The sequence below is a fragment of the Triturus cristatus genome, chromosome 10, assembly GCF_964204655.1.
Source record: "Triturus cristatus chromosome 10, aTriCri1.1, whole genome shotgun sequence".
NCBI lineage: Eukaryota > Metazoa > Chordata > Amphibia > Caudata > Salamandridae > Triturus > Triturus cristatus.
The window spans coordinates 1,203,848,664-1,203,872,629 of NC_140593.1; positions in this window are offsets into that span (position 1 = coordinate 1,203,848,664).

Sequence of the window (23,966 nt, forward strand, 5' to 3'; positions counted from 1 at the left end):
AGGCAGGCACCGCGTGGTGCCTGCCACGTAGTGCAGGGATATGTAACATGTCCCGTTTTTACATTGCAGCAGGTGAAGCCAGCAGCACCCGCCGCAATGTAAAATATAGGCATTGCATTGTGACCACCGTGGTGGTGGTCGCATTGTAATGCCTACTATGGACTGCCGACAGCATGTCGGACAAGCCCAATCCCCGATACGATGGCGGTCAGACTTAGGTCTGCCAGCCATCGTAATCAGCCCCTAAGTGTTGACTTTTGAAAGTCTTAAGTATTTTTCTGCAAAACTTACTTACCTTATTGTGAAGATCTTGGTCTTAAAATAAAACTTAAACAAAGCTTATTTTTATAAAAATTGGTGTGGATCTCCTTTTTGAGTTGTCTGTCCCTATTAGCCAATGTTGTGCAATAAATTTCTTACACTCCTCTGTGTTAGGCCTAAGGCTGCTCGCTCACACTACCACTAATAGAGCACTTTGGGTTTACATTGAGCCCTGTACACTTTTGGGGAATCTCTGGACTCTGTGCGCGGTACAATCACCTAGTGGCATACTATATATAGAGCCAGCTTTTTACACTCCTATTTTGGGAGTTTCTTAATGAAAAATGAAAAACTTGGCTAATACTGCCTGCAGAGCAAAGCTTCAGTGCCTTTATAGAAGCTGCCCTGGTGGCAACTCCTCTGAATAAACAGAAATCTTGTTAGCCTGGCAGAGAACTCTAAATATGGCGTGCTATAGCCTCCCCTTCAGGGCAGCAAAGTACATCATTCCTCTGCCCTGGCAGAATTAAGTAGAGCCAGCCATAGTGTAAATAAGGACATTAGTCTGAGAGACAATAGAAGGATGAGGAAACAACCTTGCCAAGCGTCACTTGTCAGAGGTTAGAGTAATGCATATTGGTACTTATTCCCTCAATACCTTGAGTCTGAGTGCTGAGGCAGTATTTCGCTGCTGCCACCTCCCTAGCTTGCATGTGGTCGAGGAGAGGTGGTTGTCAGGAGATAAGTGCTCTAAACATGGGGCTGGAGTCCCCGCCACTCACTCCGTCCGCTGAAGTTGTTTGGGTGCTTCATGGTGGATGGACCCTAAAAAGGCTGCCGACTCTCGGGAGGACCAGTTTTAAATGTATTTATTTATTTGAAAGGTTGTATATTGCGCGAACATGACCTGTAAGGGTATCAGAGCGCTGTACAAAGAAGCAGATAAAATTGGAAGGTAAAAGCGTATATAATAAACATTTAGTAAGTTAACAACCACAGTTACAAAAAGAGCAAACCAAACATGTGATACATGTAAAGTGACAAAAATTGCATCATTGAATGAGAGACAGATGTTGTCTATAAGAAATAAAAGTTAGTTATGGTGTCTTCAGGTGGATTGTTGCAACAGGTTATTCAGGAGTAACCCTTTGACTTGTTTTTTTTAATGAGGAGGTCGAAGGGTTAGATAAGATTTCAGGAGGAAGAGCGTTCCATATTCTCAGGGCAAGACACGAGAAGGAGTGGTTGTAAATTCTTTTCTTTTTGAATTGGTGAGGTTTCAGCAGGAGAGTGTTAGAGCTTATTAGGGCCCGATTCAGACCACAGAGGTCAAGTTATTTTGCTAGGTAAACGGGTGTGTTATAATGAAGAGCTTTGCGCGTCAAGCAGGCAATCTTGAACCGAATCCTAGCTTCGAGCAATAGCCAATTGAGCTGAATTAGGTCAGGTGTGATGTGATCATGTTTTCGTGATGCCGTGATGAGTCTGGCAGCAGGGTTCAGAGTGGCCCTTAGTGGGGAGAGTCTAGCTTTGGGTAACTCTGCCAGGGTCACAATTCAATATTCCAAGCAGGAGATAACTAGGGATTGGACTGCTACCTGCAGGTCCTCAGGGGCAAGAACGGCTTGATTTTCCTAAGTGTGTTGAGATGGTGGTTGGCTCACCTAGTTGTTGCACTGATGTGTCTTGCATATTAAGGTATTTGTCCAGAGTTATGCCTAAAGATCTTGTGGAGTCAACAACATGCGGATAGCATTTGAGAGCCGTAAGTTGTTTGAGCCAGCTTTGAATGGGTGCAGAGTGGCTGTGGGGAACAATCAAGAGGAATTCTGTCTTGAGAGTATTTAGCATAAGGTGATTGTAAGCTAACCATTATTGAGTTTTCAGAAGTACGCAGTTCAGAGTTTTGATGTCTTTCAGTGAGTCCATTTTCATATACAGTTGGGTGTCATCGGCGTACATTTTGGTATTGTATGTGATGTTATGTTATGTTATGTTATTTGTACACTTCTATAGCGCACGGCCACTCCACTGGAGTATCCCGGCGCTTTAACGAAGACTCCCAACCGAAGATGGGGAAAAACATAACACCAAAAGGGCATACAAACACAGAAACAGCATCAAGATTACGGGAAGAGCAAAGTCTTAAGAGCCTTGCGGAAAGACAGAAGACTAGAAGTCTGTCTTAGAGAGATTGGAAGATCATTCCAGGCATGAGGGGCTAAGTGACGAAAAGACCGTCCTCCTGCTCTTGCTCGTTTGATAGTGGGAACACTCATCTTTGATAAGGACGAGGATCTAAGAGATCTGGGAGGGGTATACCAAGACAGTCGTTTGGAGATATATTTGGGGCCTATGCCATGCAAGGCCTTGAAAGTCGTGGTCAGAGTTTTAAATAGAATCCTTTTTGCAACTGGGAGCCAATGCAATGTGGCAAGAAGATCCGTGGCTCTGACTTTCCTTGGAAGACCAAAAATGGCTCGGGCTGCAGAATTCTGGGCGATTTGCAGACGCCTGACCAAATATTTGGGAAGTCCCAGAAACAGAATGTTTGCATAATCCAGCCTGGAGCAGATCAGTGCCTGGACAATAATTTTTCTGTGCTGGATAGAGACTAGAGGGAGAAATTTGCGAAGCATCCGCAGGATGCCGAAACATTTCCCAGTAAGAGATGAAATATGTGGTCGGACAGATAGCTTGTTGTCAATCACCACTCCCAAATTTTTGGCTTTCACAGACGAGCTAGTGGGAGGAGACATATCTTTCGGCCACCAGGTTTTCCAATTGGGTTCAGATGTACAGCCAAAGAAGAGCAGCTCCGACTTGTCGGCGTTGCACTTCAGCCCATGGCGTCCAAACCACTCAAAGACAGCACTCAAACATCCGTTGACCTGGACACTATCAAACTGACCATCCCTGTTACTTACAAAGAGGAGCTGGGTATCGTCAGCATAGCTGACAATCCGGGCGCCAAAAGCCTCCGCTGTCACCGCCAGGGGGGCCATAAAGATGTTGAACAGGAGGGGGCTCAAGATGGAACCTTGAGGGACCCCCACTTCAAGCGGTGACATTTCAGCAGAGAAGGGTGGCGCCCAGATTGTCTGCCGGCGGTCGGCTAAGAAGGATTTAAGCCAATTCCACACCGTTCCCCGCAGACCAAAGTCCCAGAGTCTGGAGAGAAGAAGTGCGTGGGGAACGGTGTCGAACGCCGCCGACAGGTCCAGCATAATCAGTACCACTTTTTTACCAACATCCAACTCCTCCCTGATGGCATCTGTGACTTCAAGGAGCGCGGTCTCCGTGCTGAAATTTGCACGGAAACCAGATTGAGTATTATGCAACAGACCCCTTTCCTCAATAAAATTGGAAATAGATCTGTGAGCAAACCTTTCAGTCACTTTCGCCAGAGCAGGGAGTAAGGAGATGGGTCTGTAATTTGCATAGACTGCAGGGTCGAGCGCAGGTTTTTTTATAAGTGGCAAGATCATGGCACTCTTCCAAGCTTTGGGAACTACCCCGGAAGAGAGTGACAGATTCAAAATGGGATTAATCAAATCATTAAGAACAGGTGCCATATTTGCTAGACACTTGGCAGGGCAAGGATCCTGTGGAGATCCGGATTTGAGACTTGTCAGAATAGCAAGAGAGCTCTCATGATCTAATAGGGGAAAATTGGACAGAAAGGGGCCATGATCTGGCAAGGGACACCCCAGACTTGTCGTATGCTGCTGGAAAGTGGCCTGGAGAGATGATTGAATAGAGGTGGTTTTCTGTACAAAATAGACAGCTAATTCCTTCAACCAAATTTCGGAGTGAGCATGGATCGGAGTATAAGCAGAGGGGGAGGTGAAATCTTTAACCACCCTGAAAATTTCCTTGCAAGAATGCTCCGCTTCATTTATTCTAGATTCCAGATAGGATTTTTTACCATCCCAAATTAATTTATGGTAGGCTCGAGTCAGCGTCTTAAATTTTTGCCTCTCAGAAAGATCATAGGATCGCCTCCATGCTCTTTCTGCTTTCTTAAGATCTTGTCGTGCTTTTTTTAGATGAGGGGTAAACCAAGGGGCAGATGTTCTCTTATCTGCAGAGTTTTGTTTCATGGCCGGAACCAAGCTCTCTAGACGGTCTGTGAACCAATTATGGAAGAGATCGCTGTACTCCTCTACATTGTCAGAGGTGGGACACGGGAAGTTAGTTAGAACATTTGATAGCATCTCTGTAGTAAGAAGATGGAAAGATTTAGAGAGATGCTTTAGCGACCCTACTGGTTTAGACCGTGATGGAACCATGACAGAGATGGAAAAAGTGATGAGAAAATGATCTGACCACAAAACTGGCATGGGAGGGTCAACACAGATAGGAGAAGTAGAAAAAATCTGGTCGAGCGTGTGGCCTTTATTATGAGACGGTCCTGCCACATAAGGAGATAGGCCAAACACGGAAGTAATATCTAACAGTTTTAGAGTGTCCGGATCCGAGCTATTATCCATATGGATATTTAAGTCACCTAATAAAAAGCAATGATTGGACCTAAGGCATGGTATTGATAGGGCTGCCTGTAGTTCTTCCAAAAACAGCCCCACCGAACCTGGTGATCTATAGACCAGGATACCAGTACAGGCCTGGGAAGATGAGAGCTGGAGAGTAAAGCCTAATGCTTCGCAGCCCTGTATATTATCTACTGAGAAAGTATGGCATACAATATTCTTATTAACTATAATAGCCACTCCACCACCTCTACCAGATGACCTATCTTTCCTATAAATGTTATAGGCAGAAGGTACGGCATTTGCCAAATCGGGTGAGGAAGATTCGGACAGCCAAGTTTCCGTAAGGAACAGACAGGATATCTTAGAATCCTGTAACATATTCCAAATGTCTAGAGCGTGGCCGGGTAGAGATCTAGTATTCAGTAGTAAACATTTATGCAGAATAGGTGGGCTGACCTGTGTAAAAGAATTCCGAGCAGGAAGGCGCCAGCCACAAGTACTACACCCTGTCTTCAAAGCCCGCCCTCCCGGGAAAACATGATGGCAGTGACCACACGGGGGGCGGAGCAGGTAAAGCAAAAATTTGTATACCTCCTCTATTTTGCATGAAATTTAATTACGTAATCATTCTAAATATTATCTTGTACTAATTGTGTGAAGTGGCATGAATAATCAACAATTGCACTTTAATAAACACAAGATACACGTGGGACTAAAATGCTAATTGCATGGCGAAATAATTAAATGATTAACTGTGGTACGCAAACCAACTTTAGGATATGTTGAAACAGAGAATTGCATGATTCATGTTGCTTTTGTGATGGTTTGTGCTTCCAGTGCTGCAGAATGGTGAGTATTATTGCTTTAAATGTTGCTAGAAGCTAGGAAAATTCCAATATATATTGGGATTAGTGCGGGTTTAGACATTAGAATCTTCATTTCTATATATTAATTACGCATTGTCCTAAAAGTAAGGAGAAAAAGAGTATAAAAGGAGGGGATTTGGAAGAGGGGATTATTATTATCATTATTGCTGTTGTTGCTGTTGGTGTGGAGGGTTGATTTTTGCTGGGTTGTTGGTTCGTTGGTTCGATCGCCCGGTCCTTTGGCTGAATCGTAGGGACTGCGTCGAGCTGAAGGAGATTCCCTGGATTTACCTGGGGTTCCTTTGATTATTAAAGGACGATTCCATCTGAAGGGATTTTGATTATTGCTGTGGGTTGACAGATTCTTCTGGAGGTGGTCGCCAATGTCCAAACTTAGGTAAATATAAATGTTATGTCAATTTATGTTAAAGATCAAAGATTGGAAATCGCTCAATAGAGAAATTATTTGAACTGAAATCCTGAATATGCCAACACAGAGTGACCTAAATAGATAAACTAAAATTTGATTAATAAGAAACGAGTTTGTGGTTCTTTAATAAGGTATTGAAAGTTAACCAAAGGTTCAGAAGCTTTAAATGTGCTTTAGCTGGTTCTAAATCACCATCAACTAGTCCAACTAATTGTTCCATCGACCAAATGGCTTGATGTCAAAGTTAGGATTCTATAGGTGCAGATGTATATAATGTATATAATGTAAAGGAATTACTCCCGATAGGTAACAAGGTACCCCCACATGTTCAGCACTTCTTTTCCTCCTGTGTGCAGACTAGAGTGAGACGTATGAGTGTTGGTGTTATGGGCCCCACCAATGAATGTATGTATGAGTAAGTGTGATGACGAGTCTGTGACATAGGGAGGATATGTAAATTTGCCCTTTTCCGCTGGAGCATATGTTTGAACGATTCAGAATTTTGGTGAGGGGTTCCATGAACAAGTGTAAGGGAATAAAATAAATAAATAAATACATTTTTAAAGGGAATATTAGCAGAATTACGCCACAATTGGTATCAAAACTCAAAGGAGTATCATCAAAGGGACCTTCTACCATACCTATTGTTTGTAATTGTTAGCGATGCAACACTGTGAAATATGGTTTTTGTCTGTACCGTATGGCCTTTTTTTTACCTGTTTTTGTGTGGTATAAGATAAAACGTCTCAGACTCATAAACTTAAGAAATTGTACATGGGCCTCCTTCCTGTGAGACGTCAACTTTTTTTTTTTAGCTATTTCGATAATTAGTCAATTCAGGGACAAGTGCTCTTCCTAGAGAGTCTTTGTTAAAATTCCCCTCTTGTTTGAAAAAAACAAACATTTGCAAATGTTAATAAAGAATTGTGATAGAAAAACAACTGACCTCTTGAGCAGTGGTCATTAACAGGTGGTTTGGCTAATGCTCGGTGGTTGCCTAGTAACTACTTAGACTACGGCGCGCGGCGTCCGCCAGAGCTAGGATGCACGGCATGAACCAGCTTGCCTCTTGTTGCGCAGGCGCTGAGCGCGTACAGCAGGAGAAGGAGGGCTAGAGAGCGAGCCGGCCAGGGCCATTTGTAACTAGATCATAAAAGTAGAGAAAGGACTAGAGCTCGTGGTAGCGCGAGGCAGGCGGACGTTATGCAACCACGCTGCCCACGTGGGCGCCATCGCGCTGAGGAGAAAACTGTCGACGTTTTGCCATTCTCTAAGTAGGGGATAGCTTTCGGGGACCACCACAGTCCTTTACTCACTATTTTTGGTGAAACCTAGCTAGATGTTGATGTAATTTGGTGTAATTCGTTTCTTAAGTCACTGGATGCGTAGCATTGTTTTTGTTGTGCCTAGGCTGAGTTATCAGTGAGAATAAAATGGCATCCGAAAAATAAAATTTGTTTCAGGGGACCATCAGTGGAAATGTCGAATCCTCTGTTCACAGATCAGGGAGCAGAGAATGCTGTTCTTTTTATAGTGCAGGACTGAAGCAACAAATGGAAGCACTGGTTGGGCTTATTTGGGTAAAGGTCATTTCAGGTAGTATGCAAAAAGAAGAGGTCTACATCTCACAAAAATGAAACTACGCTGAACTGATTGGCCAGGATGTTTAAGACTTGTAAGCAGTCCTCTGACTGTGACCTCAGAGGAAACATTTATAAGGTGGTGTAAGTAAAAGGGCGGGACAAGGTCCTGTCTTTGACCTTGCGCTATGAAGGCGAGGAACAAACGGGAAGGAGGTATTTTTCTGCTCACATGAGCTTGATTTGGAATGTGACATCACAGATAGGATGAAGGTGATTAAGTAGGAAAACAAAAGTATGAAAATGAAGGAAGAAGTTACATGTGCAAAGGTTATGAATGTTATGGACGATGTGATAAATCTGCAGCGTGTTGCAGATTACGTTGACAGATGCTGACGGATGCATAGAAAAAATTGTAAAGAGATAGATATGCAACTACATTCCTTATGAATGCTTCAAACTAGCATTAGGTCAGAAGTTTTAAATACATCTGAAATAGACAATGCTTGACATTTAATAATAATGACTTCTTATTGCACTTAATTTCCAAAGTCTTAGTATTACTCAGTTTAATGGTACTCAGAGTAACCAGAAATGGCAGCAGTGCAACTAAAGGGCTGAACAAGGGTTGAAGTTCCACCAAGATTATTTACTGGATAAGTTGGCCCTCTGATCAATCCCTTTGCCATGTTAAAATGTTTTTCACTGTTGATTCTCTTGATTTGGCTGTGCACTTGAGTTTCCTGCAGTGGTCTGCTAGCCTTCTTGGTAGTTGGTGAGTTTTCAGTAGAACATGTTGATCATAGTGTTGGATCCTTAGCAAAGGTTTAGTCTCAGAGAATGCAATTCATATTTATTCGGCTTCACCATAGAGGATTTATCCCACAGCTCTTCTCACAGTGCAACACCTATGACACAACCAAGAACGGAATGTGGCGAAAACAGCTAAGGTAAGGAAAGGACCAGGCTTTTTCTTTATATAACTTTCTACAGTTGAGTGGAAGATTGACAGAGTTCAGGCAGCAGTGATCTGCTGTAGCAACAGATATGTGAATTTTAAGGCAGTGGTGAAACCCGTTCAGAAAAACCTACCGTAGTCACTGCAGACTTCAGAGGTGCGCAGGATGTATCTGGATATAGAAGTAAAAGAGTGGGTATGGAAAGGAGACGCAGAGGAAGTTTGCTTTGATTGTTCAGGCTTAATAAATAATAAATTCCTGTTAACAAAAAAAGAACACAGAGACAAGACCAGTGATCTACCAAAGAGAGTCAACTTTATGTATGGTTTGCCACATTTTAAAATGGAGAGGATTAATCCCTGTCAGGCTGTGTTGGGCCCTCTTTCCAGAACTTTGGGCATTATGTGGTTTCTATAAAGTTCCCTGGTTCGTGACTGTCATTTACTGCTGGTCGCATCGAATCTCGCAGGCCGTATTGAGGAGAACTGTCATTATGAAACATACAATGAAAATTGGAGCCCTTAAATAAGTTTTGTGAGCGCCACATGCAGTAATACAATGACAGAATCGGCCATTACGCACATCTAGAGGCCCATTAGTATATCGGGCGGATAGCCACCACCCGCATGGCGGTGGCGATCCGCCCGATTGCCTACCGGGCGGAAAAGCTGTTTATATGGCGGCGGTGTCTGTTAGACACCGCCATCCATATCTGGATACATGCGGGAATTTGCCCGTTGCCGCCACGGAAATGCATGCGGTCTTTCACATTGGGGGCCCGTAGCGGGCCCCCAGGTAATTTTGGGGGGGGGGTGCATCCTAATTGTATTTGCGGGACCGCCGCATGCAAATGGGCAGTCCCATTTCCTGGGGCTACGGCGGGCTTTTGTCCGCCCGCCATGCTAATGGTGCCCCTAGTGTTCTTTGGACAAAAATACACAAAAGGTATAGATGCCATCTTATGAGTGATACTACAAGCCTTTGATAGTAACTGGATGAACACTCACCCTGTAGTGAAAAGGATAGTGGTGTTGTTCATCAATGTATGCACAATATAGGTGTAATTGCGCCTGGCGAGAAACAAGAGATTGATATTTGATACGGAGGATATACCAGAATCTGTGCACCAGCTGGTAGCGGTGCCCGAAGAAATCCTTCCACATTGTACTCCTTTGTACCCCTACCACTTGTTGAAAAGCTACGATTTTGGAAGGTCCTGAGGAAGGTGGTCAACATAAGGCAAATTCTACCGAAACGCGCGTCGACACAGTTGTATGCGCCCAGCCCACAACACGGTCATGGAGACCCAGAACACCTTTGTCCCCTTCTGACCAGGATGTGTATATGCTCTAGGATTGGTTGTTAGTATGAATGGTTTGATTGAGTATGATTGTGGAGTTTGATTGTATGGTGAATATATAGGGGTCTGGTGAAGAAGATTACACCTCATGCATAAAAGAATATAGAATTGTTTGTCCAACATTGAAATGTATAGGAAAAATATGGAAAAAATAATTTTTACTAATATGTATGTCTTTTAAAAACTTTTTTGATATTACAAATGAAAATAAGCATACATTTCTAGAAAAATTAATTAAAATGTTTTTGAGTAAAAGATGATGTTGTATATATATTGTCTCAAAATATATAGTGGAGCAGATTCAGCCCGTAAGTTAAATAAATAGAGGTCAAGTGGGAGGTTTATACTATATTTGGTGTGCTTGTTCCCCTTTTCTCCCAGACCTAACTGAACTAAAGTGGGGGTTCCCTTATCTAGGAATTTACTGCTGGTCTCCCATGACTTTGGCTGCTTCTTCACTGAGTATTTTATGCCATTCATTCTAGTTTGGGTCTCATCTCTGCAGAAGGTGGTGTGGCCGAGCAGGCAAGGCTGCATCCAAGAAATTTGGGAGAACATGCTTTGGCACTTGGGTAATGAATAATAAAAAGGTTAAATATCTGATCAAATTGATACTTTTGAGAGTTTGGATCTTTATTTCCACTACACAAAATAGAGCAATAAAACAAAAATAACCACAAAAACAGACGATTATAGGACCCCAAGTAATGACCCCAAAAAGATATGTAGTGCCTACACAGAAGGGTCATACAATTCAGTTAATATTAGTGTCTGTTGTCAGTGCGAGTCTGTTGGCCATAATTTGCGGGTCATTAACAATTTCTGTCTGTCGGGGGTCTTAGTGTTTTTTGCTATGGACTTTGCTATCAGTCCAGTTCAACGTCATTGAAAGTAAATTTGCTATATTGATTTATAAAAACTTAAGCTTGCTATCATACATCTGCTTTGCTTGTAGTTTTCAGTGGTGGTTGCTTCAAGGTAAGATAACTCAGTGTATTCGAACCCAGGTGCATGGGAATCAGCTAGAGCGAAAAATCCCAAAACCCCACTTCCCAAAAGTGAACTGGGATTCCCAACTCACAATAATTATGGTATTAGAACAGGATCGATGTAGCACTCGCAGTAGTTGCCCCTTGTACTACCAAATTTTACGGATTCGATTTTCCTGAACAGCTGGCCCCAGTCAAATGTTTTTGGTGACACAACACCAACAGGATTTGGTGCACACAAATGACTCACCGGTTTCTACTAGCAACAAGAGATCTGCAATTCAAGAATAGTGTTCAGCCACCCTTTTAACTTGCGATATCCCCAGAAGCACAGAACATAGAGAGATAGTCTGCATGCTTACAGACACAGGACAAGCAACACTATCATTGCAACAGTAACCCAAGAATTGGGTTGCAGGCGAGATATAGATAGAGAGAGGGAGAGAGAGAGTAGACAAGTATTAATTACTGATTTTTGCTGACATGAGGATCTTGTTGGATTTCCTTTGTACATATCACCTGGTGGAAAGCCTCTGTCATCTTTTATTGTTGTTAATTTCATTGTTGTTCTAAGGAGCGTTTATTTTTTTTTGTTGTGTATCTTTTTGCCTGGTGGCTCAGTGTGCTAATGCCTCCGCTGTAGTTTTCTGTGTTTGACCTATTGGTCACAGGTTTGCTGTCCGGCAGTTAAAGTCATCCTTTCATCTTTCATCTTTCCAAGGTCAATTTAATGAGGCAAGTCAATCAATCAATCAAGTGCCTTGTAAAGCGCGATTACTCACCCGTAAGGGACTCAAGGCGGGGGGAGGGGATGGGGTAAAGTTCTTTGCCATTGAGTGCGCTGGGGTTGATCATTTCTTTGTTCATTTGATCCTGGGTGTTGCTGCTCCTCCATCTCTTCTTGAGCCATCTACAGGTGCGTCTGGACTCATGAAGTGCGGGAGAGAACCAGCTGGCTGTTTTGGAGTGTCGCTTGCCTGGTGCTTTCTTGAAGGGAGCCAGTGTGTCGGTGCAGTTGGAGATCCATCAGTGGAGATTGCATGCAGAGGTAATAGTGTCCGCGGAAGTCGGAGGTGGGGTTTTGCTGAGGGAGGTGGTGAGCTGTTCTTCGGTGACCTTGTTCCAACTTCTGCAAGGGTAGCGATGGGCGTGGTGGTCAGAGGCGCAACTAGAGACAAATTTCGGGGGCGGCTAAGAAAATTTCGGGGGGGGGGCTAATTCTTCAAGCAATAGGCAAAGTGGAGCGAGCGGCAGGGGTGAAAAACAACAAAGCCTCATTAACAAGCAAATGGTCTTTTAAAGACCTATGAAGTACTCGGGTGCGGCTGTGTATGTGCCTGGGAAGCTTCTCAGCCAGGGCTGCCACACACGACGGGGGGGCTGAAGCCCTTTGAGCCCAATGGGCGTTGCGCGCCTGGTGGTGGTGTACGGTGGGTTTGGTGAAGGAGAAGTGGACACATCGGTGGTCGGTCCAAAGCAGCTATTAGGTGTGGCTGAAGGTGATGTTGCCGGAGAGGATATAGACTGAGGAGGCGAGAGCGTGGGAGCTGCTGAAGCGTGGACAGGCTCCGGGGGTCTGTAGATGAAGGTGCTGCAGAGGGTAGTGTGCGAGTTGGTCTGGACCTGGAAATGGAGGTGCTCCATGTTGGTCGATTGGTTGTCCGAGTCAAGTAAAGTTAAATATTCATTACCTGCTAAAAACACAATTTTATCTAAACATGGATTGATATTTTTGTAGCGTAAAAATGGCCGGAATGCAAAGGACTGCTGTGTATTAAGGGAGGAGAAGGAGATGATTGAAGATTTTAAACATCAGTGGATTTTACATATTTAAATCACTTGCTCAGATTTCACAAATGTGCAGCAGTATTTCATTTAACATATTTTACAGTTTTGGGCACACGGAGATGAAATGATTTGCCCAGAATCTCACAATTTGAGTCAAGTGCTGAAGTTGGGATAACAACCAAGGTTCCAAAGTTGCAGCTCAGCCCACATTACCTTCCTCCTTCTAAGTATGCAAAGAGTTGAATATGTGGTCTACAAATACATCTGCTATGTTATTTTGAGAGATGATAAGAGGCACTAGGGATCCCTACCCTTCTAAGATCATGAACTCAATTTTAGAAACTGCTAAAAATATATCTGTTCACTATGTTTTAGAATTGGCCTTTTTCTAGGGTAGTCCCTTCATTTTAGCGCCAGGACATCCATTTTGGGGGTATTAGCACCCTTTATAAATTTTAAAATATTATTAATAAATAATAGAAGCAGTCTATGCTTTGGATAGGGAATATGTATCCCATGAGGCTACTAAGGGCATATCATTGAAATTGGTAGAGACCCGATGGGGCGTGCAGCCGGATGATGATGCATGCCACCAGTTGGTAGTGATGACTTGTGCTCCTCAGCAAAGTTGCCTTGGATGACCTCAACTGGTCCAATCGATCATAGTGGATAGACTGGACCAGCACTATGGAACTGCTCACATACATATCATTTTGTAGTATTAGGGAGTGTGTGTGCTGGACCGGAACTCCTCTCTTCCTCTCTTGATATATTGAGTGGGCACGGTGAGCTTCAGAATTCTTCTACTTTTTTCTGTCCTGGAGGTGGATGTTATGTAATGTTATATTGATTTGCATAGCGCACTAATCACCCAAGAGGGTATCTAGGTGCTTGGGCAGGTGTGTAGGTTTGTGATCCCCAAGGTGCTTATACGAAGAGCCAGGTCTTCAGCTTCTTGCGGAACCTAAGAAGTGAGGAGCAGGCTCTGATGGTTGAGGAGGTTGTTCTATGTTTTGGATGCAATGTAGCAGAATGAGTGACCTCCAGGTTTGCTTTTGTGGATGCAGGTAATGTGTGCAAGTGAGAGTGAGGCAGAGTGTAGGTTTCTGGTGGGTTAGTGAAAGTGTATGCAGCTGTTCAGGTATTCCAGTTCTGTGTTGTGGAGGGCTTTGTATGTGTGTGTGAGATTTTTGAATTGACTCCTCATGTGAATGGGGTTCCAGTGAAGCTTCCTCAGGTGCTGTGTGATGTGGGTGCGGTGTGGGAGTTTGAGTATGAGTCTTGCAGTGGTGTTCTGGATGGTCTAGAGTCTGTGTAGGAGATTTTTAGATATTCCGACTTAGAGAGTGTTGCCGTAGTCCATCCTGCTGGTGATGAGTGCTTGCGTGACAGTCCGTCTGGTGCTCTGAGGCAACCATTCGAAGTAATTTTCGAAGCATGCATAGGATGTGGAAAAAGGACGTGCACACTACGTTGACTTGAGCTGTCATGTTGAGATTATTGTCTAGGATGATCCCTAGATATCATGCATGGTCTGTGGGTGTGGGTGTTGGTCCTAGCTCCGACTGCCACCAGGTAGAGTCCCATGGGGAGATCTTGTGGCCAAAGACTGGTACTTCCGTCTTGTCGGAGTGAATTTACAGGCAGTTGGTTTGCATCCAATTTGCTACAATTGTCATGCAGTTGGTGAAGTTGATTCTAGCGGTTGTTGTTTTGCCTGTCAGGGAGAGGATGAGTTGGGTGTTGTTAAAAATCTGGTTACTGGTTGACTGAGTGTGAGCCCTGGTCAATCTGCAACCACAATCCTAGTCAGGGTAAGGTAAAAGCAAGCCCCAAATCAACCTGTGCTCAACCCCTACCAGGGGTTTTTGCTCAACCCCCTGGTGGCTTGGCACAGAGCAGTCAGGCTTAACTTAGAGACAATGTGTAAAGTATTTGTGCAACACTTCAAACAGTAAAACACTGATAAAGATACCACACCAGTTAGAAAAACAGAGCTTCATTTATTAAACAAAACAAAAACAAAACAACACAAATCCAATTAGTAGAACTGAAGATTTTGAATTAAATTTTTTTTAGTTACACTCCACGCAGTGCAGTGATGCATTGGTTCTACCGTGGTTTTCGTCGCACAACAGATTAGATGTATTGTCATATATTTTAAATGTATATGATGTTATTTTTTTTGTATAATTATTGTTTATTTTTTAAAGTATTTGTAAAATATTTAGTAGTTATGAAATTTAATTTTAGTGTTTTTTTGTCCTGTAGCGGGTTGTGGGTGTTTAGGGGCACAGAGTGGGAAGTAATTTAATTATAATAAATCAACGATACATTTTCAATTAATATTTCTTTAATCAATAATTATGTTAATAGTATAATAAAATGTTTTAAATTTAAATTTTATGTGCAGGTTGTGGGGTTTATGGGGTACAGGGTGGAAAGTAATTACATTTTAATTATTTAATAATTAATTGTTAATATTATTTAATTGCTATTTAATTATGTTAATAGTGTTAAATATTTTTTTTTAAATATAAGTTTAATGTGTGTTTTGTGGGGTTTATAGGGGTATAGGGCGGGAAGTAATTTAATTTTAATTCATTAAGAATTAATTGGTAATTAATTGCGTTCATATTGTTTTTTTGTTTTATTTTAGGTGTGGGTTGTGGGGTTTATAGGGGTACAGCGTGGGAGTAAAATATTTCTAGGTAATTAAAATTAAAATGTTATATAATATTGAGTATTTAATTTATATTTTATTATGTTAATTGTGTATTTTCATTTTTTAACTAACATTTTAGGTGTGGGTTTGGGTTTTGTTGGAGTATATGGTAGGAAGTAAATTAAATTTTAATTAAGTTAGAATATTTTTTTTAATTGCTAATAATTATGAAAATTAAAATTATTAAGTTAACTGTGTAATTAATTTTGTATTAAATTGTAGGAGTGTGTTGTATATTTTGTGGGGGTATATTGTGGAAAGTAAATTAAACCTAATTAATTAATAATTAATTTGTATTTATTGCTAATTAGTTTGATAAATATTTATGTTAATAGTTTAAATATTTAGCTTTTCAAAGTTACGTTTCAGGTGTAGCTTGTAAGTTTTGAAGGGGTATATGGAAGGTGGTAACTAAAATAAAAATTATTTAATAAATACATTTTTTGTTAATAAACTATTTTTTGCAAAAAACATTTTGTATATGAAAATTATTTTTGGGTTTACATTTTAATATTTGTAATTATTTATGATATATACTTAACATCATAATATGCATTTATTTTAAATACTTGTTAATGAAATATATGTTTTTTTTATTATTCATATTTTTTTTGTTTGGCAGAGAATTTGTTTCTAATGTAGTATTGACTGCAGTGGAAATATAAAAAAGTTTCCTGCTGCATTACAACATTTTCCCTACTGTTGCACTGACTGGAGTGGGAATAGTAATTTTTGCCCCTCTGCAATCCAACAACTTCACTACTTTTGTTGTGACTGGAGTGGGAATATTACATTTCACATTTTCGCAATCCAACACTTTCCCTACTTTTGCACTAATTGGAGTGGGAATAGTACATTTTACTCCTCTGCAGTGTAACACTTTCCCTACTTTGCACTTATTGGAGTGGGGATAGTAAATTGTATCCCTCCGCAACCCAACACTTTCCCTAATATTGGACTGACTGGAGTGGGAATATTTAATTTAACCCCTCCACAGTCCAACACTTTCCCCACTGGTACACTCAGTGGAGTTGGAATAATACATTTGACCCCTCCACAATCCAACACTTTCGCTACTGTTGCACTTATTAGCGTGGGAATAGTACATTTTATCTCTTTGTAATGTAAACATTTTTCTATTGTTGTATTAATTGTCGTGTTCTGCAATACAACATTTGATCTAATGTTGCATTTATTATAGTAAGAATATTATATTTTACCTTTGTGTGATGTAACACTTTTATTACTTTTGTGTTGTGTGAGGTTGGAGTAGTACATTTTGTATATTATTAGTATAAGAATTTCTCAATTTTTGTATAAATTGTTGTGGGAATTTTATATGTATTGATTTTAATATTTATCAATTTATTTTATTTTGTTTTGAGTTATATCATTATGTTTCTAATTTGAATTAAAGTGGTTTGCTTTTTGAATATTTTGGGGCCGATTTCAATATCGGGTGGAATTGCTTCCGCCTGTCACCAACTCGGACCTGGGACTGACTGGCAGCTGGTCGGTGGTCTGACTGCCTAATTAGGACACTGTTCGGTCGCATTCCTACATTTCCCCATGGGAGCATGCATCATGGCCGTAATGCATGCTATGCATGCTCCCATAGGGAAATAGGAAGTGTGGTTCATCTCTGCACCCCGTGGCAGGCACCTCAAGGTGCTTGCCACGGGGTGCAGGGATCAACAGGGGGTCAACATAGGTGCCCCTCAGCCCCAAACCAGAGTCTGCACACACAAGGGGGCCCTGCTGGGGAGCCCAAAACACGCTTTCCAACATGTTTTCCATGTCGGACAGGGCGGCATGGAAATCATGGCAAAAACTATGCTTTGTAATCCCAAGTGCGGAAAGGTCCGCCCTTTGGGATCACGAGCCAGTTCCAATTCCGGCCGGCTGCATCTTTATCAGCCGGTCAGAATTGAAACGGACGATGGCGGTCAGAAAGCCTATGACCAAAGGTCGAAGGCTTAGCGACCGACATCGTAATAGACCCCTTTATATTATTGGTAGTTATATATATATAATTGTTATGTTATTTAATATTTTTTAAATTATGATATAACGTAAAATTATTAGTTGTATAATACTTTTTTAACTAGATATATGTTAAATAAATATATATATGTATATGTATGTGTGTTTTACTTTTTTAAAGTAAGTTTAATTGTTATATTTGTTACAATATACATTAAATATATTTAATTTGTATTCAATTGATGTTAGTATTTAATATATTTTATTTGTAATATTTTAATTTATATAGATTTTTAAAATGTATATTTACTACAACAATATTATTGAAAACTCCGGGGGTCATTACGATGGTAGACGAACTTCAGTCCGTCCGCCATCTTGTCGAGGAGTGGGACCGTCCGCCTACAAGGCTGCGATCCCACAGGCGGTATTACGATGCGACCGCCACCGTAGTGGTCGCATCTGCTATATTTAACATTGTGGTGGGTGCTGCTAGCAGCAGCACCCGCCGCAATGTTAAAAATGCACGTTTTACAATTCCCTGAACTACATGGCAGGCACCACACGGTGCCTGCCACATGGTGCAGGGAAATGTAGTTTGGTCGAAGGTAAGTAGGTGACCATCAGAAAAGAGGTCGCTGATCGTGATTAGTGATTGCTCCTGCCAGCTCCTCAGGTCTGTGACAGATTAGGAGCCGGGTAATTGTGGGAGGCCCAGCAGGGGAAGGGCTTGGGTGTACGGAGGGGTTTGGCGTGTACGAAAATGACCCTAGCCATGCTTCTGGTAGCCACTAATGCCTGCATGGACCAAGATGACAGAAGTGTCATTTTAGGGAGCAGATAGCCTCCTTTTGTGGCCAGTGCGAGAGGACCAGACCCATGGCAAGTTTCACCAAGGTCGCGCCCCGCCGTGAGCCAGTGTGACACCCATTGCAGTTGTGCCGCTAAGTAGTAGGCTTCGAAAGACAGGGCTCTGATTCAATCCCTGCCAACCGGTGACGTTTCCTTCCCCAGAGGAGTTCTCACAGTACAGTGTCCAATCCTTGGAAGAAGCACCATGGGGTTTGCAAAGTAATAGAGGATTATCATTTTAAACAGTGCTATTTTCCCAGTAGTGGCTAAGGGGAGATTTTTCCAGAACTGCGCTTGCGATTTAAGTGTGGATAGGGTTTTCCTAAGATTGCCGTCATAGAGGGCGGCTGGTGAGATGTACTCTGAGGTATCAGACTGTGGTCTGCTGCCAGCTTAGTATGGTTCCCTTGAGTCACACCTCCAGAGGGTCTATGCTGAAACGCAGCAGATATATGGATGATTTAGCCTAATTGACTCGGAGACCCGCTGCTCATACAAGTGCATAAAGTGTGGGGTGTATGAAAATGAGGTTGAAACGGACACCCCAAAGGTATAGGAGTAAGTCGTCCCCATATAGGGACACTACATGTGACCTATCCTTTAGGGGGATCCCCCAGTATTGTCCCTCCATGCGCAGTCGAATGTCGAGGGGCTACATTGCTATCACAAATAGCAAGGGGGTCGGGAGCAACCTTGCCTGGTTCTCCTGCCCACTGAAAAGAGTTGCAAGATGAGCCGACCCAACCAGATCTGGTAGGTGGGTTTTGTGTTTAATAGTTTTGTGCACACCAGAAGGTGCTTGCTTACCTGTACTCGGTTGAACACCTGTAAAAGGTAGTACCATGTAAGCAATCAAATGCCTTTTCAAGGTCTAATATTAGTCTGGCTGAATATGGGAATCGCTTCAGGGCTTGGTCTTGCTCCTTAAATAGGAACCCGATGTTTTGGAATTTACTACCCTGGACTAAACCATTTTGTTCCGGGTGAATACGCTCGGTGAGGTTCTGAGCATATCTGTTTGCCTGTATCTTTTCCAGAATCTAATCATCTGCACCAAGAATGTCAATTGGCTTGTACAAGGATAGGCTAGCAGGATCCCTGTCAGGTTTTGGGAAGGATACCAAGACAGACTCTCATAGAATCAAGGGTAATTCCTCGGACTTCAATGCTTCATTAGACATATCTGCTAAGCAAGGGGTGAGACTTGTGACAAAAGTGCTATAGTACTCTATTGGCAGCCCGTCTATGCCTGTTTTTTTTATTCTTTGCCAGGTCCCGAATGGCCTGTTTGACGTCTGTGGCTGAAATTATCGCATCTCGCCTTTCTTTGCAGCATCAGGGATTTGGGGAAGGATGAGCCCTGACAGGAAGGCACTTACCTCGTCCACAGTAGGAAGGGGGATACCTCATAAATAGAGGAGTAGTACCTGAGAAACGCTTGTAGGATGTCTCCTTGCACGTAGAGAGTATTATCATTGGGCGGGGTTATTTCTAGAATGAGGCCCGAGCGGCCCTCCTGTTGCACCAGTCAGGCAAGGAGGTGACCCAATTTGTCACCATCTCAATGTGTCTTGACCCTATAGGCGCTCAAGTTAAAGTCCCGCAGGCACTCCAGAAGGGTCCTGTGGCGTGTTTTGGCCTCAGCGAGCGCAAGATCTCTAGAGGCAACACCTTCCGTGGCCCTCTCCAACGATGGCAGGAGCTGTTCAGTCTCCTCAATCTCCTTGTCCAGAGTCCTGTGGACCCCTACTATCTCCTGCAGACAGACTGCCCTTGTGACCATTTTATAGGGGTCATACTCAGCTTCTCTATTGAATGCCTGTTAGACCTGTCTGCTTCTGAGAGTCCCCTCACACCATGATTTATTTTGTTCTCCCGTGCCTCCTAAAATTTGTCGCTTTTTATTTGTCTACCAGGACCTTTTTGTGTGTTGTACCATGGGGTTAGATGCTCCTTGACGCTCAGTTGCTCACCAAGTTCCTGGCACCTATGTACAAGGCGCCTGACGGAACCGGTGGCATTACACACTGAGGTTGTCAACCCTACAATGGTGGACACCATTGTCCCCTATGAGAGTGACTCCCATTGGAGTCCTTCTGACCTCTGACCCTTTGGAGGTTTTGGCGCACTTTGTGTAACCTGCAAACCTGACAGGAATCCCCTCAGAAGTTACAAGTACACAAAATGGCTGCCTTAGGAAGCCCAGTATGGTGGCTCCTAATGACCAAAAAGACACCTTGGAAGGGCCATGTCATTGACACAGCCAGGGAAGGTTCTAGAACCTTCTGGCTCGTGCTGGCACCCCAGGGCACTGGCTGTAAAAGGCCCAGTCCCTGGCGGCCATGAGGAGAAAAAGTGGAGAAGAGAAGAAACATAGAAGAGGACTTGACACCAGATTGACACCTGCCCTTTTCCCCCCCCTGAGGCAGCTGATAGCGCAGGCAGAAGTACAGCCGAGGTTGTTGGCGTGGACCCTGACTGGCGTTCCAGTCAGAAGCGCGAGCAGTGACCTCTCGCCTTCAGCGCCTGGCCAGCGAGTGCCCAATTGCCCATCAGAGACTTTGGCCATAGTTAGAGCCTCCCCGCCTCCCCCAGTGGTGAGATCGCGACTGCGACCCTTGACAGGGCCCCTTCAACTTAAGTGCCTCCTGGCGGGCGTTCGGACATCTCCGAACCCACCGCCGTCGAAGCGCTGATCGTGGACAGAAGGTGAGGTGCTGCGCTGGGGCGGGGAAAGGCTGGCCTTCATTGGGCGAGAGTACCGTCTCTGCCCTGCCCGAGTGACTTGGGGACTGTTGTTGTGGGCGGGAGCCCCCCCCCCCCGTGAGTGAGATCGGAGGGAGGATCGCGGAGCCCCTGGGACCCCCCTTCGCCCTTGGGAGAAGGGCCATACCGACTGGAGCGCTTACCGGCGCAGCTAAAGTGAGGTGGGACCGTCTCTTCCCCTGAAGTTGCCGCATTGTTCCGGGACTGAGGTGCGGCTCCAATTTTGAACTGTGCGCGCAGGTAGTTTGACCCCTCCGGCAGCCCGTTCAACGGTCTGAGGACTCGTGAACTGAAGCCGCCTTCGGAGACCCCGCCTGCGTTGACAGAAGCGCACAGACTCCTCCGGCCGCAGTAGTATTAAACCGGCTGGCCGCGGAGTGTAATTGCCGTAGTCATTGTATGTCTTTATCTTCCAGATACACGCGCAATATGCTTAAGTGCAACTAAAGGATTATCACGAGTATCTTGTGCCCAGAGAGCCCGAACCCGTGAACACTTCAAAAACTGTAAGAGCGCGCATTCCGCATTAAATGGCAATCTAAAGGTGTTTACCCTGAAAGTGATTAATTGGTGGCAGCGATACCAGTATGACCCTGAGATATTTATGTGAAACGATCGGTATCTAACTTGCTATGCAACTGTGATGTTTTGCTGATATTTATTCCAGTCATTGCTGATATTTATTCCAAATGTATTGAATCCTGATATTTATCCAGTATATTTATTTATTAGAGTCCAACCATTTATTCCTACGCAACCAGTACACAGCTAATCAAACCCATGTAAGAAAGGTGAATGTGATTAACTAATTGAACTTCTTCCAACCCAGAGAACTTTTACATAAACGAAACGTATTTATCTATAACAGTGGTGTGGTGTGCTTCTTTTTATGTGGTGTGCAGGGAGTTATTATTTGGTCATAGCCGGCTTAACACAACAGCCTTCTACCGCCTTGTCACTCGAGCCAAGCTACCCCCCTTTGTGCTGGGCTTGCCCATCGCAGGTCCAACATAAAATTGGTGGCAGCTGTTGGGATAACGAGCCGTGCTGTTGTGAACCTCATAATAATTCAGTGTGCATCACAGGTACACACCCGGAGTATTCTCCCAGCGGCCTTCTAATTCTGTGATTTTGTTTTTTTTAAATTCTTTCCTGGAGGTGGGTGGAGGAGATCCTCAGAGAAAGTTCCTATCTTCATAACCTACTTCGGGGTGGTGGTCCACACTTTCAACTGACAAAAATGGAATTCAAAATGTCAGAGCTGGAGACCTATACTGTGGCACAGCTCAGGGAGTTCTGTCAGGAAAGGGGAGTGTTCGTTAGGCGAGGAGCCAAGAGAGAGGAGCTCCGTACTAGTCTGCGAGCCTGGGTGGAAGCACACACGGAGGGAACGGTAGAGGAGGAGGAATCAGACAGGGAAACTGTCCTGGAGATGATTACAGAATGTCCCCTGGGGGTGGGTGCGATGTCTATCAGCCCCAAGGTAGCCTCACGGGAGGGCAGTAGTGTGTCATCAAGAGGGTTATCAGAAACCGAGTTAGCCGACAGGAGAGAGGAAAGACAGTTAAGGTGGGAGTTGGCCAAGCTGGAGATGGAAGGGAGGAGGATGGAACATGAGTTCAAGTTACGAGAACTCGACCTCAAGACCATTAATAATACTCCGGGGGTGTCGAGTCCAAGGAAATTGCCAGGGAGCCCAGGCCCCATTTACCAAAGGACGTAGTCGCCAGTTATTCCGCTGGGGACGACATAGCCAAGTGGCTGGCAGCCTATGAGGTCTCCTTAAGAGCCCATGGGATCCATGGGAAGCACTGGGGTGGTGGATTATACCGGTACATGCCTCCGACAGGAAGGGATGCCCTATTGGCCCTAGACCGGGAGGAACAGGTAGACTACCCCGCCATGAAGGTGGCGCTCATTAGGAAGTTTGGGTTGACCCCGGAGAAATACCGGCAAAGGTTTAGGGGTAGCCACAAGCTGAGCTCACAAAATTGGGTTGACTTCCTGGATTTTGCCAAGAAAGCCCTGGAAGGGTGGGTCCAAGGTAGTGAGGTGGAGGACTATCAAGGGTTGTATGACTTAATCCTCAAGGAGCATCTACACGAGAAATGCCTTCCCGAGCTGAGGCAACACCTGGTAGACAGCAAATTTACTTGCCCCCGTAAGCTTGCTGAGGAGGCGGACATTTGGGCAAGTACCCGAGTGTCCACGAAGGGGACTGGAGGAGATTCTCAGAAGTCCGGACAGGGCGCTCCCCTAAGGAAAGAGGGGGGAGATAACAAGAAACAGGAGTTCTCCAAAGGCCCCCAAAATAACTTTAAGGGGAAAAACACCTTTTCCAACTCTAAGGCTAACCCGCAGAAGAACCCTAACCCTAGCCAGAGTCAGCAGCCAAGGGTTGTCCATTGCTTTGAGTGCGGTGGTATTGGACATTACAAAGAAGACCCGAAATGCCCAAAGAGACCACCCCCTCCCGCTGGAGGAAAGGCCCCGGGAGTCGCTAGTCTAGCGCTCGGGGAGGAGATGCCCTTAAGTGAGGGAAGGGAGTGGGCGGGAGTCACCTTAGTATCCCTGGGTGATCGGGAGATGGTTCCAAAGATCCAGGTGCCCTCGAATACTACCAAGTATGGGCAGTGGGTCACCATCAATGGCCATAGAGGGGAAGCTCTGAGAGATACAGGAGCCAGTATGACTATGGTAAGGAGTCATCTGGTGTCCTCGGAGCAGGTGGTTCCGGGCGTACTTCATCCAGCCGCACTGGCTGACGGCAGAATGGGCCACTATCCTGTGGCCGAGGTTCCCTTTGAGTGGGGAGGGGTTGCAGGTCCACTTCGAGTCGCCGTAAGCCCCGCCGTGCCAGTCGATTGTTTGCTGGGCAATGATATGGAGCACAATGCTTGGAAGGAGGTGGAAT